At 43.8% G+C, this 12182-nt stretch overlaps 1 long non-coding RNA gene across 1 annotated transcript; it reads right to left on the bottom strand.

The window, feature by feature from the left end:
* Positions 1 to 392: 392 nt before the first annotated feature.
* Positions 393 to 1505, bottom strand: LOC115264631 (uncharacterized). The gene is made up of 3 exons (XR_003896259.2): positions 1102 to 1505; positions 676 to 1021; positions 393 to 608 (listed from the first exon to the last, which is right to left on the bottom strand). It is a non-coding gene; the product is annotated as an uncharacterized LOC115264631 (long non-coding RNA).
* Positions 1506 to 12182: the final 10677 nt, after the last annotated feature.

The raw sequence follows: 12182 nt of genomic DNA, 5'->3' as shown, positions 1-12182 counted from the left end.
TTTCATAGAATTCTTCTGAAGAAATTTCCCAAACAGTTTTTGACAAACCAATTGTAGTAAAAACTCTGAAAATTATCCTTTCGTAACTGGAGGCATCTCTGAATCAATTTGTGGAGCCTCGTAGCCGTGTGGTTAGGGTCACCAAGCTTATAATCGCACCATGCTATGGGGTGAGGGTTCGATTCCCGCTTCGGGCGTTAAAACTTTTCGTGAGAATAGTTTCTTCTTCGTTTCCACTGGTGCATGCTCCGTTGTCCGTTGTCTAATGTTAAGTTTAAAACAGTCAGCCGAAAGCTGAAGACGTTGTCCGTGTCTTTTTTACAACTGTTCTGAGATTTGTATCACATGTTGGACTTTCGGATATGTTAAATAAAATTCAACATTGGTTGAATGTTCATGGCAGAAAATAAAATTAATTTATAATTTTAACACAAGCCCAAATAGGGCAGAATAGAATCAAGTTAGAATTTCCAAGAGGTGAAGAAAATCTTTGTTCTTCATTCCGTTACTTTGTTCAAACGATCTAGGAACTTTGATGCGTCTTGGTTGGCGGAGTTGATAATGCGGTCGAGCCTCGATGGATTGTATTACCTCCTGCTGCTCCATCCCTGAAAATGAAACGGAAAAAAGCATGAAGAAAATGATATACTACAGCTAATTTTGAGTTTTGCTTACCACTTTCCGGAAATACATGTTAGTAAATTGAAGTAGGACGTCGCGCCGTACCAACCCGGTCAATTTCCCATCGCACTTCACACCGTACCTTCGTTTAATTAGCATCCCCTTCTTCTGGACCGCCGCCTGGCCACAATAAACGTTTGCCCCGTTGTCTGAATGGTTCCCCGGAACATTTTTGGTGGAACCTTTCATCTACTTTCATTCCAAATTCTGCGTAACCTTCTCCTATCCTCTAGCAGTTGTACACAATGAAAAACTTCCGCTGAGCAACGGCCGCTATCATCCGGATTCAGAAGAGTTGCAGTTCAGGCCAACTGGTTCTGGCTCATCCGGTGGCTCTTGTCTGCAAACAAGAATGTCTCAATCAATATCGATCTCGGTGCTAACATGCTTCAGGGTTAGGAGTTCCTTTGTGATACTCACCTATTGCACTTTCGTATCTCGTCCAGATTGTCGATTCCAGTTTAGAAAGTTTAGAAAAGACCGACGATTTGCATCACAAAAATAAAAACTTGTTTAGTTACCGCAAGCAGGAGAATTCACAGCGGGTCTGTTGGGTGCCTCCGGCTCGGGCAATCAATCACGCGAAAATGTTTTGTTTTCTCGTTCTTGTTTTCATTTTTTACGTCATGGTTCGCGGTGTAGTAGTAGGCGTGTAGTCAAATTTAAGAACGCAGCCAACTTTTTGCAAATCTGGGATTTATTTTAGTGCGCCGAAATCGGCGCACTTAAGTTAAATCTCGGATTAAAATCAAAGATAATACCTCATGGTGCTTAGGAAAATCGAGGATAATACGTGATTGGCGTCTAGTACTCTGTGGAGCTTACCGCCATAAGAGTAACGTCTGTTTATCCGTGGATGAATGATCTCGGTAAAGTGCTGGTGTAGTATGACTAGGAAAAGTACAGCATTTTAAACAACAACAAGGGTATTTAAAGCTTGACAAAAGTACGACTCCATCAAGGCACAGCATAGGTAAAGTTAAGTTTTTTTTTCTTTTTTTTAACGAGTTTTACTTCATAGAAATACAAACGAGCCATTTCTGTGCAGAAAAGTAAATTCTTTTCCAGATGCGTCTAGAACAAATTAAACGATTAAATTGAGGAGCTTTAATCCGATGAATGTCAGCAAGGGCATCAAGAATGATGATATTAAAAGCCATTGTCAAAGAAGAATAGAAACCCTCATGGCAAAATATAAGTTAATTATGACGATGGAAAATTAAAATTTTGATGTTAAACGGTTTCGGTGTCGTTACAATGAGAGAGCATTCAAATTCTTCTATAGATGTATTCCTAAATGTCATCTGATGAAATATTATTTTGTTTGCGTTATTGTAAATCGATTATTTATTAATCGATTATTTTGGAACAAAAAAAATCGACACCCCCAACGTTTTTTTTTTCAAGAAATGTCGCATTGTACGGTAAACTAAAATTGATCAATATACAATTATTGACTTTTTCTGACAATATGTGATGCTGAAATCATTCGCTAACGGTGTCTCCATATCGTTGTATGTAAAAACGTGAAGTGACCTACATTGATAATATAGTATATTTGGCCCATAATAGGCCCGACTTCCGCTGATGATGTGCCTCCAAATTTCACGGCTCACGTTGTTGTCAGCCGTCAGTAAGGATCTGAGGTAGACGAATTCCTCCACCACCTCGAAAGTATCCCCGTCTATCGAAATATTACTACCCAGACGGATCCGGTCGTGTTCGGTTCCGCTTACCAGCATGTACATTGTTTTTGAGGCATTCAATACCAGCCCGACCTTTGCTGCTTCGCGTTTCAGGCGGGTGTACAGCTCTGCCACCGTTCCAAATGTTCTGGCAATAATGTCCATGTCGTCCGCAAAGCACACAAATTGACCGGATTTTGTGAAAATCGTTCCCTGACTGTTGAGCCCGGCTCGTCACATCACACCTTCCTGAGCGATGTTGAAGAGTAGGCATGAGAGTCCATCACCTTGTCTCAGTCACCGGCGAGATTCGAATGAACTGGATAGTTCACCTGAAACCCTTACGCAGTTTTGCACACCGTCCAACGTTGCTTTAATCAGTCTAGTAAGCTTCCCAGGAAAGCCGTTTTCGTCCATGATTCTCCATAGCTCTGCGCGGTCGATACTGTCGTATGCCGCCTTGAATTCGATGAACAGGTGATGCGTTGGGAGCTGGTATTCACGGCATTTCTGGAGGATTTGCCGTACGGTGAAGATCTGGTCCGTTGTCGACCGGCCGTCAATGAAACCGGCTTGGTAACTTCCCACGAACTCATTCGTTTTCGGTGACAGACGTCGGAAGATGATCTGGGATATAGGGTGTCCCAGAAAGTATGGGCACAACTTTGTATGACGAAAATACAATAATTTTCTTAACTAACAACAATTTTTATACTTTTGTATTTTTATTCAAAGTATTTCCATTGATACCTGTAAAGAGTTTATACATAAAAAAGTGTTTTTGCATGCAGAACATTTATAATGAAAAAACAAGTTCTAAAACTTCTGCACAAACTACTTTTTTACGGTTTTGCCAAAAACCCAAATTCGAACCAATTTTTTCGATTTTTTTTTTGCATGTTATATTCGAAAACATGATTCCTTAGATGGTTGATTGATTTTTTTTTATAAAAATATGTTTTGCCTGTGCGTACGGGTACTTCAAAATTTTAAGAAAACTGAAAAAATCGCCTTTTCTATTTCTGGATAAGACATGCCCACAGACATTCGAGTTTTAAAGGATGTTTTAACGAAAATAAAAATAGTTCAATCTACACTTTATAAAGCTGGAGCATTAATTTAACTTATAGTGAAATTTAATTGTAGTTTTCTGCATGCTATGATATTAATTCAGATGTTTGTTTTTAACTATTAGAAAATCGGGGTTTCAAAAATATCGATTTTGCTGTTTGAATTCATTTTTCAGGTTCAAAAGCATATGTTTTCAATTCAAACTAAGGGTTGTGTAATAGATACGCATGTAGAAATACACGGATATAATTTTTGAATTTTTTATTGAGCTTAATCTCATACGTAGAAAACAATTTGTTAAGCGATGCCATTGAAAAATATAGCATTTTGTGCAGAAGCTTTGAAAGGTCTTTTAGGAAATGTTCGACCACATTCAAACGAAGTGTAAAATGCAAATTCTAATGATTGGCATTTGATGTTAATATATTAAGCCAGGATATGTGTGAAAATAAAGTTTGTTTATGCATCCATTCCCAAATGGCAGAGCTGCAAAGTTGTGCTCATACTTTCTGGGACACCCTATAGCACTTTGTAGGCAGCATTCAAAATAGTGATCGCCCTGAAGTTCTCACATTCCAAATGGTCGTTGTTCGGGAAAATACTTGCCGTTCTACGTGGCAAGTCACACCGATAACTTCGAACGAAAGTTGGGATTTCGGACTGGCGCAGAAAAGGTGTTTCTGGTTTGCTGGTCTTTCTATAACTAATTTATTTCTCCTACCGTTTTACAATTCTACTGTGAGATCGGATTTGTGAAAAGAGAGTGAATGTTGAGATTGAATGCTGAGAGTGAGTGTAGTACATTAGGGTGTTATGGGTATAAACTAAGTATGCGGGAACATGCCGCCCCCCCTTGAAACGTCCGTAGTTTCAACCAACAAAAGTATGTCGTTAGTTAGATCCGGTGGCTACCTTATGATTGTCCGGTTGTTCTTCATCGGTTGGAAGAACCGACACTTCGGTTATTGCTCGTTTATACTGACCACTTGAAGTTTTCACGATGACTACTCGGATGTGCCCGTCTTTCCCAGGGATTGTCTCAACGATACGACCCAATGGCCAATGGAGCGGTGGTGTGTTTTCCTTTAGGAGAACGAGTTGTCCCACTTGCACTTCATCCTGTTGCTTTTTCCACTTTGTCCGTTGGTGTAGATGGCTTACATAATCTCGTGACCACCTGACCCAAAGGTCTTGTAACGCCTTCTTCATATCCTGCAAGCGGCTCAGGCGTCCAGGATTAATGTGGCTTAAATCGGGCTCGGGAATAGCGACAAGTGGCTCGCCAATCAAAAAATGACCTGGAGTTAGAGCAGCCAAGTCATCAGGAGAGTCGGTTAGTGGTGATAGCGGGCGAGAATTCAAAACCGCTTCCACTTGCGTTACGACTGTATGGAACTGATCTATCGAAAATGCCTTCAATCCCATGATGCGACGGAAGTGGTGTTTAAACGACTTAATTCCGGCTTCCCAGATTCCGCCAAAATGAGGCGACCGAGCAGGGATGAAACAGAATTTAATTCCGCTATCAAGGCAATAGTTTCTCCATTCGCCTTCTTTGAACTGCTGAAGAAACTGTTTACGCGAAACTGAGAGCTCACGGTCCGCTCCGACGAATGCGGTTGCGTTATCGCAATAGAGTTCTTGAATTCGACCGCGGCGCCCGACGATGCGCTTAACTGCATTCACACACGACACGGCGGTTAAATCAGCGACGATTTCTATATGAACGGCCTTCACCACTAGACATATGAACAACGCGACGTACATCTTTACCGAGGCTCCCCTCCCATTAAGCGGACGAATAAAGAACGGTCCGCAGTAATCCATTCCCGAGAACAGAAAAGGTCGTGCTTGAGTAAGGCGTACCGCGGGTAATGGTGCCATTATCTGCGTTGTCGATTTGGGCTGGCATCGGAAGCACGTTACACATCTGCGAACTGTTCTGCGCGCTAGATCACGCCCCCGCAGTGGCCAGAAGCGTTGACGCATAGTTGCCAAAATTAGCGACGGTCCTCCATGAAGAGTTTTGATGTGGATCGCCCGTGCTATCAGCAGACTTAACTTGTGGTCGGATGGAAGCAGGATTGGAAAACGAGTATCGTAAGGAATGTTGGCGTAGCGTACCCGACCATCAATACGAAGTAACCCATTTTCATCCATGAAAATATTCAATCCTCGAAGTGGTGACTTCGGACTAGGGAGAGTTGATGGGCGCTGCTGGCTAGTGTAACTGTTCACTTCTACCGGAAATGAGGAGTGTTGTGCAAGACGTACTAGAGCCTTCAAAGCACGATCACATTCGTCCGGAGAAAGCGGACCAAATGAGCGTTGTACTTTTCGCAGTTGGCAGTTTTTGCTAAATCTGAAGCAATAAGCCAAACATTTCAACAGCTTAGCAAGTTCCGAAAAGCGACTGAACAATGTATCTTCCTCACTACTAACATGTAGAGCTACCACACTACGCGTTTCTTCTTGGATATCTGGATCTGCTGGCTCTGGAAAGGCCGAATCTGGCCAGAGTTCTTTCGATAGTTTTAGGAAATGTGGACCGTGCCACCAAAGGACGTCCTTTATGATGCGACTCGCCGGACAACCTCTGGAAATCCGATCTGCTGGATTAGCGTCTGTAGGAACATGTCGCCACTGGAGTTCCTTAGTTAACCTCTGAACCTCGGCTACACGGTTCGAAACGAAAACCTTCCAATTACTGCTTCTAGATCGAAGCCAGTGCAGCACTATGGTGCTGTCGGTCCACATGGTAGCTGATACATTATATTCTGTCGTCTTACGAAGATTGTCGATGCACTGACTCCCAAGTAGCGCTGCACAAAGTTCTAATCTAGGAACCGAATGTCCTCGAAGGGGTGCAACGCGTGATTTGGAGGTCAACAAATGGCAATGGAGCTCTCCATTTGCGTCAGGCGACACAAGGTAGATGCAACAACCATACCCTTTGGTGGAAGCGTCACAAAAACAATGAAGACTGTATTGACGATTAGAGTTAGCAAGAATTCTTCTGGGGATCTGCAGCGGGTTCAACTGTTGAATATCCGTCCTGTAAGCTTTCCACCACATTTGTGCGCTTTCTGGAAGCTCCTGGTCCCAAGGCAAATGTTCCGCCCACAATGTTTGTACAAATATTTTGGCATTTAAAACGATTGGTCCAAGAAAGCCGATGGGGTCAAACAAGCGAGCCATTTCAGATACAACCACTCTTTTCGTTATAGCTGTCGTATCAAGGAACTCTGGTATCTTGAACATAAACATGTCCGCTTGAGGAACCCATATGAGACCAAGAGCTTTGACGGTAGTTGGCCGATCTATTTCAAGACTATTTGCCGTTTCCCACATTTCCGATGGAACGTTCGCCAACACTGCTTGATTGTTTGCTGCCCACTTACGCAATACGAATCCTGCACCGCCGAGTAGGGCAATGAGCTGAGCACAAGTTTCCTGAATGGTACACAGATCATCATCCCCTGTCAACACATCATCGACGTATGTTCCTTTGCGAATGACCGGAACTGCAAGAGGATAGTTAGCTCCATCATCAGTTGCTAGTTGATTGAGCACCCTAGTTGCGAGAAAAGGTGAACTGGCTAGACCGTACATAACTGTTTTCATCTGATATATTCGAATTGGTTCGGACGGATGGTCCCTCCACAAGGTTTGTTGAAACTTGCGGTCCTCCGGATGCACCCAAATTTGCTGAAACATTTTCTGTGCGTCAGCTGAGAAAACGTAACGTGGCATTCGAAAATTAAGGATGATAGATTGCAGTGAGGGTTGAACTGTGGGTCCGATCATCAGAATATCGTTTAAAGAAACGCCGTTGATGCCGCGACTAGATGCATCAAATACAACTCGAGTTTTTGTTGTCGTGCTATCCGGACGATGGATGGCATGATGGGGAAGGAAAAACTGGGGACCATTCAACACACGCGAGTTCACCTCCATATGCCCTAGCCTTTGATACTCCTCCATCACCTTTCGATATTCTTGCCGAAAGTTTTCATTACAGCAAAATTTCTTCTCAATAGACAAAAATCGACGAAGGGCAGGGGTATACGAATCTCCGATGCGCGGAACCAATTCTTCTCTCATTGGTAAACGCACTACGAAGCGACCGCTGTCGTCTCTAGAAACGGTGCGTCGGAAATGCCCTTCGCATAACTGCTCTTCTTCGGTATACGCCTTTGTGCTGTCGAAATTCTCTATTTCCCAAAATCTTTCTAATTGAGAGTCCAACGATTCTTCAGTACAAACGTGGCTAGATTGTACAACCACCGAGTTTGCTGACTCTGCCACTTTACCACAAACGACGAAACCGAAAACCGTTTTTTGGAGAAGCGGATACCCAATACCTAAGCTGATCTGTTGATTTTCGAGTAGGGAATAGAATAGCTCGGCTCCAATGATGACATCAACTCCCTGACTAACGTTGAATTGGGGATCCGCAAGAAGTAGATGGCGTGGAATTTGCCAGCAGGTGACATCTATGTGATAGCTGGGAAGTGCAACGGTAAGTTTTGGTAATACCAAGCAATCTAGATTGGCAGCAAAATCCCCAAAACGAGATGCGATGGATACAGTTACACTATAGCGTACGTTGACCATGGATTGTCCAATTCCGCTGACTGGAGAGTGCACTTTCGTACGCTTCAAGTTAAGGCGTTGGCAAAGCGCCTCCGAAATAAAGCTGGGTTGAGAACCGCTATCCAAAAGTGCTCGCGCGTAATGATAGTTGTTGTCCGCGTCCAAGACTCGGATCACGGCTGTAGAAAGCAGCACTGAACTTGGATTTTGTTGTTGAGATACTTTGGCGGCTTGGTGGGCAGTAGGAGGCAAACTTTGAACGGACGAGACAACCGACGACGAAGGAGGGGAGTAACCGAACGACGAGGATGGTTCGAAAGACGACGAGACGAGTGGTGAGGCATTTCGAAGCTCACCCGACCGAGAGCTTTTTACAGAAACGTATGGCGGATTGTTTTGAGGATTGTTCGAATCAGCCAAGAAGCTATGTTGGGGCGGTTCCTGATGATCACTTGTTGAAACTGGCGATGTCAAATGCAGCAACGTATGATGCCGTTTGGAGCAAGTTTTACACGTTCCACTCGTACAATCCTTGGCCAAATGCGTTCCCTTCATACAGTTGATGCATAGTCCGTTTTTCTTTACTACATCGAACCTTTCAGGTGGCGTAAGGGAATTGAATTGGTCACACTGAAACAACATGTGTTGCTGCTTGCAACAAGCGCACTTTGCGGAACTCGTTGAGCTCACATGAGCTGTTGCAGCGCGTGGCTTTGGCTTGTTTTCAATAGTCGGAGCTGTGATAGGTTGGGAGAGCATTAGCGTTTGAAGAATTCGGGACCTTTTGCGGATAAAATCGAGAATTTTCTTGTAGTCAGGCTTGACTTCGCCCGCCGATTGAGTTTCCCACTCTCGCAGCGACGCAGGGTCTAAGTACGAGCTAAGCCGCTCCACCAAAAACGAATTCCAGTGGTCTTCGGCATTTTCTAGCTTGTCTAAAAGTTGGACATGACGGTCGAATTCATCCGCCAAGTCTAAAAGGCCTGTGGCAGATTCTTTCTTCAACGGAGAAATCAATAGCAAGCCGGCCATGTGACGCTTAATCAGCATGTGCTTGTTTTCATAGCGTTCTTTCAACAAGTTCCACGCGACCAAATAATTGTTAGCAGTGAGATCGAGAGGAGCGATCATACGTGCTGCTTCACCTGTAACTGAAGCACGTAAGTAGTGCAGTTTCTGCACCATCGTCAACTGCGGATTTGAATGGATTAGTGATACGAAAAGGTCACTGAATGATTCCCATTCATCATAATTTCCTGAAAACTCTTTGAGTTTTATTTCCGGTAGTCGAAGGTTAGGAATTGAATGAGGCTGGAAATTAGAAGCATCTCGTGATGATGAAGCGGTAATCGGTGGGGGAACTTTACTTGTCAACGATGCCTTCAGTGTGTAGTAGAGGTTTTGAAACTCCCTTCTATCTTCACTAAACCCTTCCTCATCTTCCAAATCTTCAATTTTGTCTTGAACGCCCTCAAATTCCCGCCACAATTCATCCAGATGCTGGATACGAATTGGAAGTTGATTGGCTTGACCTATGACGTACTCGGCATCAAACGTCTGGATCAGAGCCGCGGAATGTAAAATGTTCGACCGCTTACGATAAAGAGTCTTTAATTTGGTCGCCTTGCCAATTCGCTTTGACGGCGCCATCTTCAGATATCCCTCGGAATATAAAAGGAAAATTGTTACCTTATAACGGCGGGCTTACGTGCCGTTCCAAAGATGGACTTCCGGCGAAGGCGTTATCTTCCGGAACGTACTGGTGTGACCAGCGGAAGCAGAACGTAGCCACAAGAGTCGTAAGCTACTCCTAGATGGATGGTCCGGAGATTGATGAGCACCTATCGTATATCACAGCACTCAAATCGAGTCACTCTATTTAGTTCGAGCTCAGTGCTCACTGTTCGATTCTCACTACGAGAGCAACGATAACGACGCGGCGGCAGCAACCACGACGAGAGCGATAGTACCGACGACGACGGCAACGCTGGCTAAGTAGCGACGCGGGAGGCGGGTATGACGACCGGAACGGGTAGAACCAACGTGGTTGGTGTTCCACAACGCGCAACTAACAATAGAACACAATCGGCTTCGGTTTCTGGGTTATTCTTCTATCGTTTTCACTTTTTTGAATTCGAATGCACTGAAACAAGGCTTGTATCTGTGTGCAATGCGATGACCATGAATATTTGCGCAACGTGGTTGCGTGAGCACGTGTTTGCTTTCTTCGTGTCTTGGACACCACAGAACTGAATGTTGCGACAATTTACGGCACTTGCTGTTAAGCTGCGCACTAGTAACCGGTAACGCGACGACGCGACAAAAAAGTTGGACCGGTATTCCCGGGTTTCGGCACCAAAAAATGTTCGGGAAAATACTTGCCGTTCTACGTGGCAAGTCACACCGATAACTTCGAACGAAAGTTGGGATTTCGGACTGGCGCAGAAAAGGTGTTTCTGGTTTGCTGGTCTTTCTATAACTAATTTATTTCTCCTACCGTTTTACAATTCTACTGTGAGATCGGATTTGTGAAAAGAGAGTGAATGTTGAGATTGAATGCTGAGAGTGAGTGTAGTACATTAGGGTGTTATGGGTATAAACTAAGTATGCGGGAACAGTCGTCTTTCTTGTGAATGGGGCAGATTACCCCTTCCTTCCACTCCTCCGGTAGCTGTTTGGTTTCCCAGATCCTGACTATCAGCCGATGCAGACAGGTGGCCAACTTTTCTGGGCCCATCTTGATGAGTTCAGCTGCGGTTCCCGTGCCTACGTTCTCCACGCCGTTCAGGTGCTGATCAAAGTGCTGCTTCCACCTTTCGATCACCTCACGTCCGTCCATCAAGAGGTCCGTCTTTATTCCTGCATATTTCGGCTCGCGGCACGAAGCCGTTGATGCATTGAGCTTCTGATAGAACTTCCGTGTTTCTTGGGAACGGCACAGCAATTCCATTTCATCACACTCCGCTTCTTCCAGACGGCGCTTTTTCTCCCAAAAGAGGCGGGTCTGCTGTTTCCGCTTCTGTTTATAACGTCCTCCAAAACCGTTCTGCACTCTTCGTCGAACCATTCGTTCCGTCGATTCCGTTCCACGTACCCGATGGTGTTCTCGGCTGCGTCGTTGATGGCTGCTTCCACAGTACTCCAGCAGTCCACTAGAGGGGACTCATCGAGCTCGCCCTCGTCTGGCAATGCGGCTTCGAGATTCTGAGGCGATATCCGAATGTTTCAGTCGCTCTAGGTTGTACCGTGGCGGTTGCCGGTAGGGAAGACTGGGGAGACTTGATCCCTTTTTCTTAATTTACCTGAAACTTTGAGAAAAAACACAAAACTAGATCCAATTTCCATACAAAATGGCAGGTAAACATCTATTGCAAGCTAATACACAACAAAAGGCCTTTAAATTATTGTTAAAGTTTTCAAAACTGTGTTTTTATAGAGGCATGTCTTATGATGTATTTTTCAAAAATGGGTGACACTTGATCCCCCTTTGAGCACATGGTTCATTTAAAGGGAAAATAATTCCAGAGTCTTCCTATTTATTTTCTTTTCGAGTTTTCTTGTATTTTTGATGAATATGGAGTGTTTGAAATTGTAAGATTCCCCTAAATTTTTAAGGATATGCCGTATTTTCAAAATGGGGAGACTTGATCCCCCTTTTTTTGATTTGTACTGAAGTTATAATTATCTGACACATTTTATCGTTGAAAAGACTAGAATTCCAAGCAAATAGAAGCTTCCGAATAGAATTTTATTTTTCACATGTAAAATGTGTGTGCAATCCTCGAGGGATCAAGTCTCCCCATGTCACTGTTGTGTAAACTAAACTGAATTAATTAAAATATGTTAACAACAGCCTTATTTGGATAAATAAGTTTGAAAGTATTTTATTGAAACTATGTGCTGTGAAATTTTGACAAGATTTGGTTCAATTTTCACAAAGTTATTGAGATTTTTCGGAATCACCTAAAAGATTTCTGAAGGACTGAAAACAAACCATCAGCCGTTAAAAAATAATGCAATGTACAATCGAAATCACTTGTAGCCAAAACGATTCTACCCCATTACCCCGAATGCCACTACCCCGAACGCCATTACCCCGAACGCCACTACCCCGAAAGCCATTACCCCGAATAGGCCATTACCCCGAAA

Source organism: Aedes albopictus, chromosome 3 (genome assembly GCF_035046485.1).
Source record: "Aedes albopictus strain Foshan chromosome 3, AalbF5, whole genome shotgun sequence".
In the NCBI taxonomy this organism is placed as follows: Eukaryota; Metazoa; Arthropoda; class Insecta; order Diptera; family Culicidae; genus Aedes; species Aedes albopictus.
Note: the sequence above shows the minus strand (reverse complement) of the source record. Positions and strands in the feature narration are given on the sequence as shown.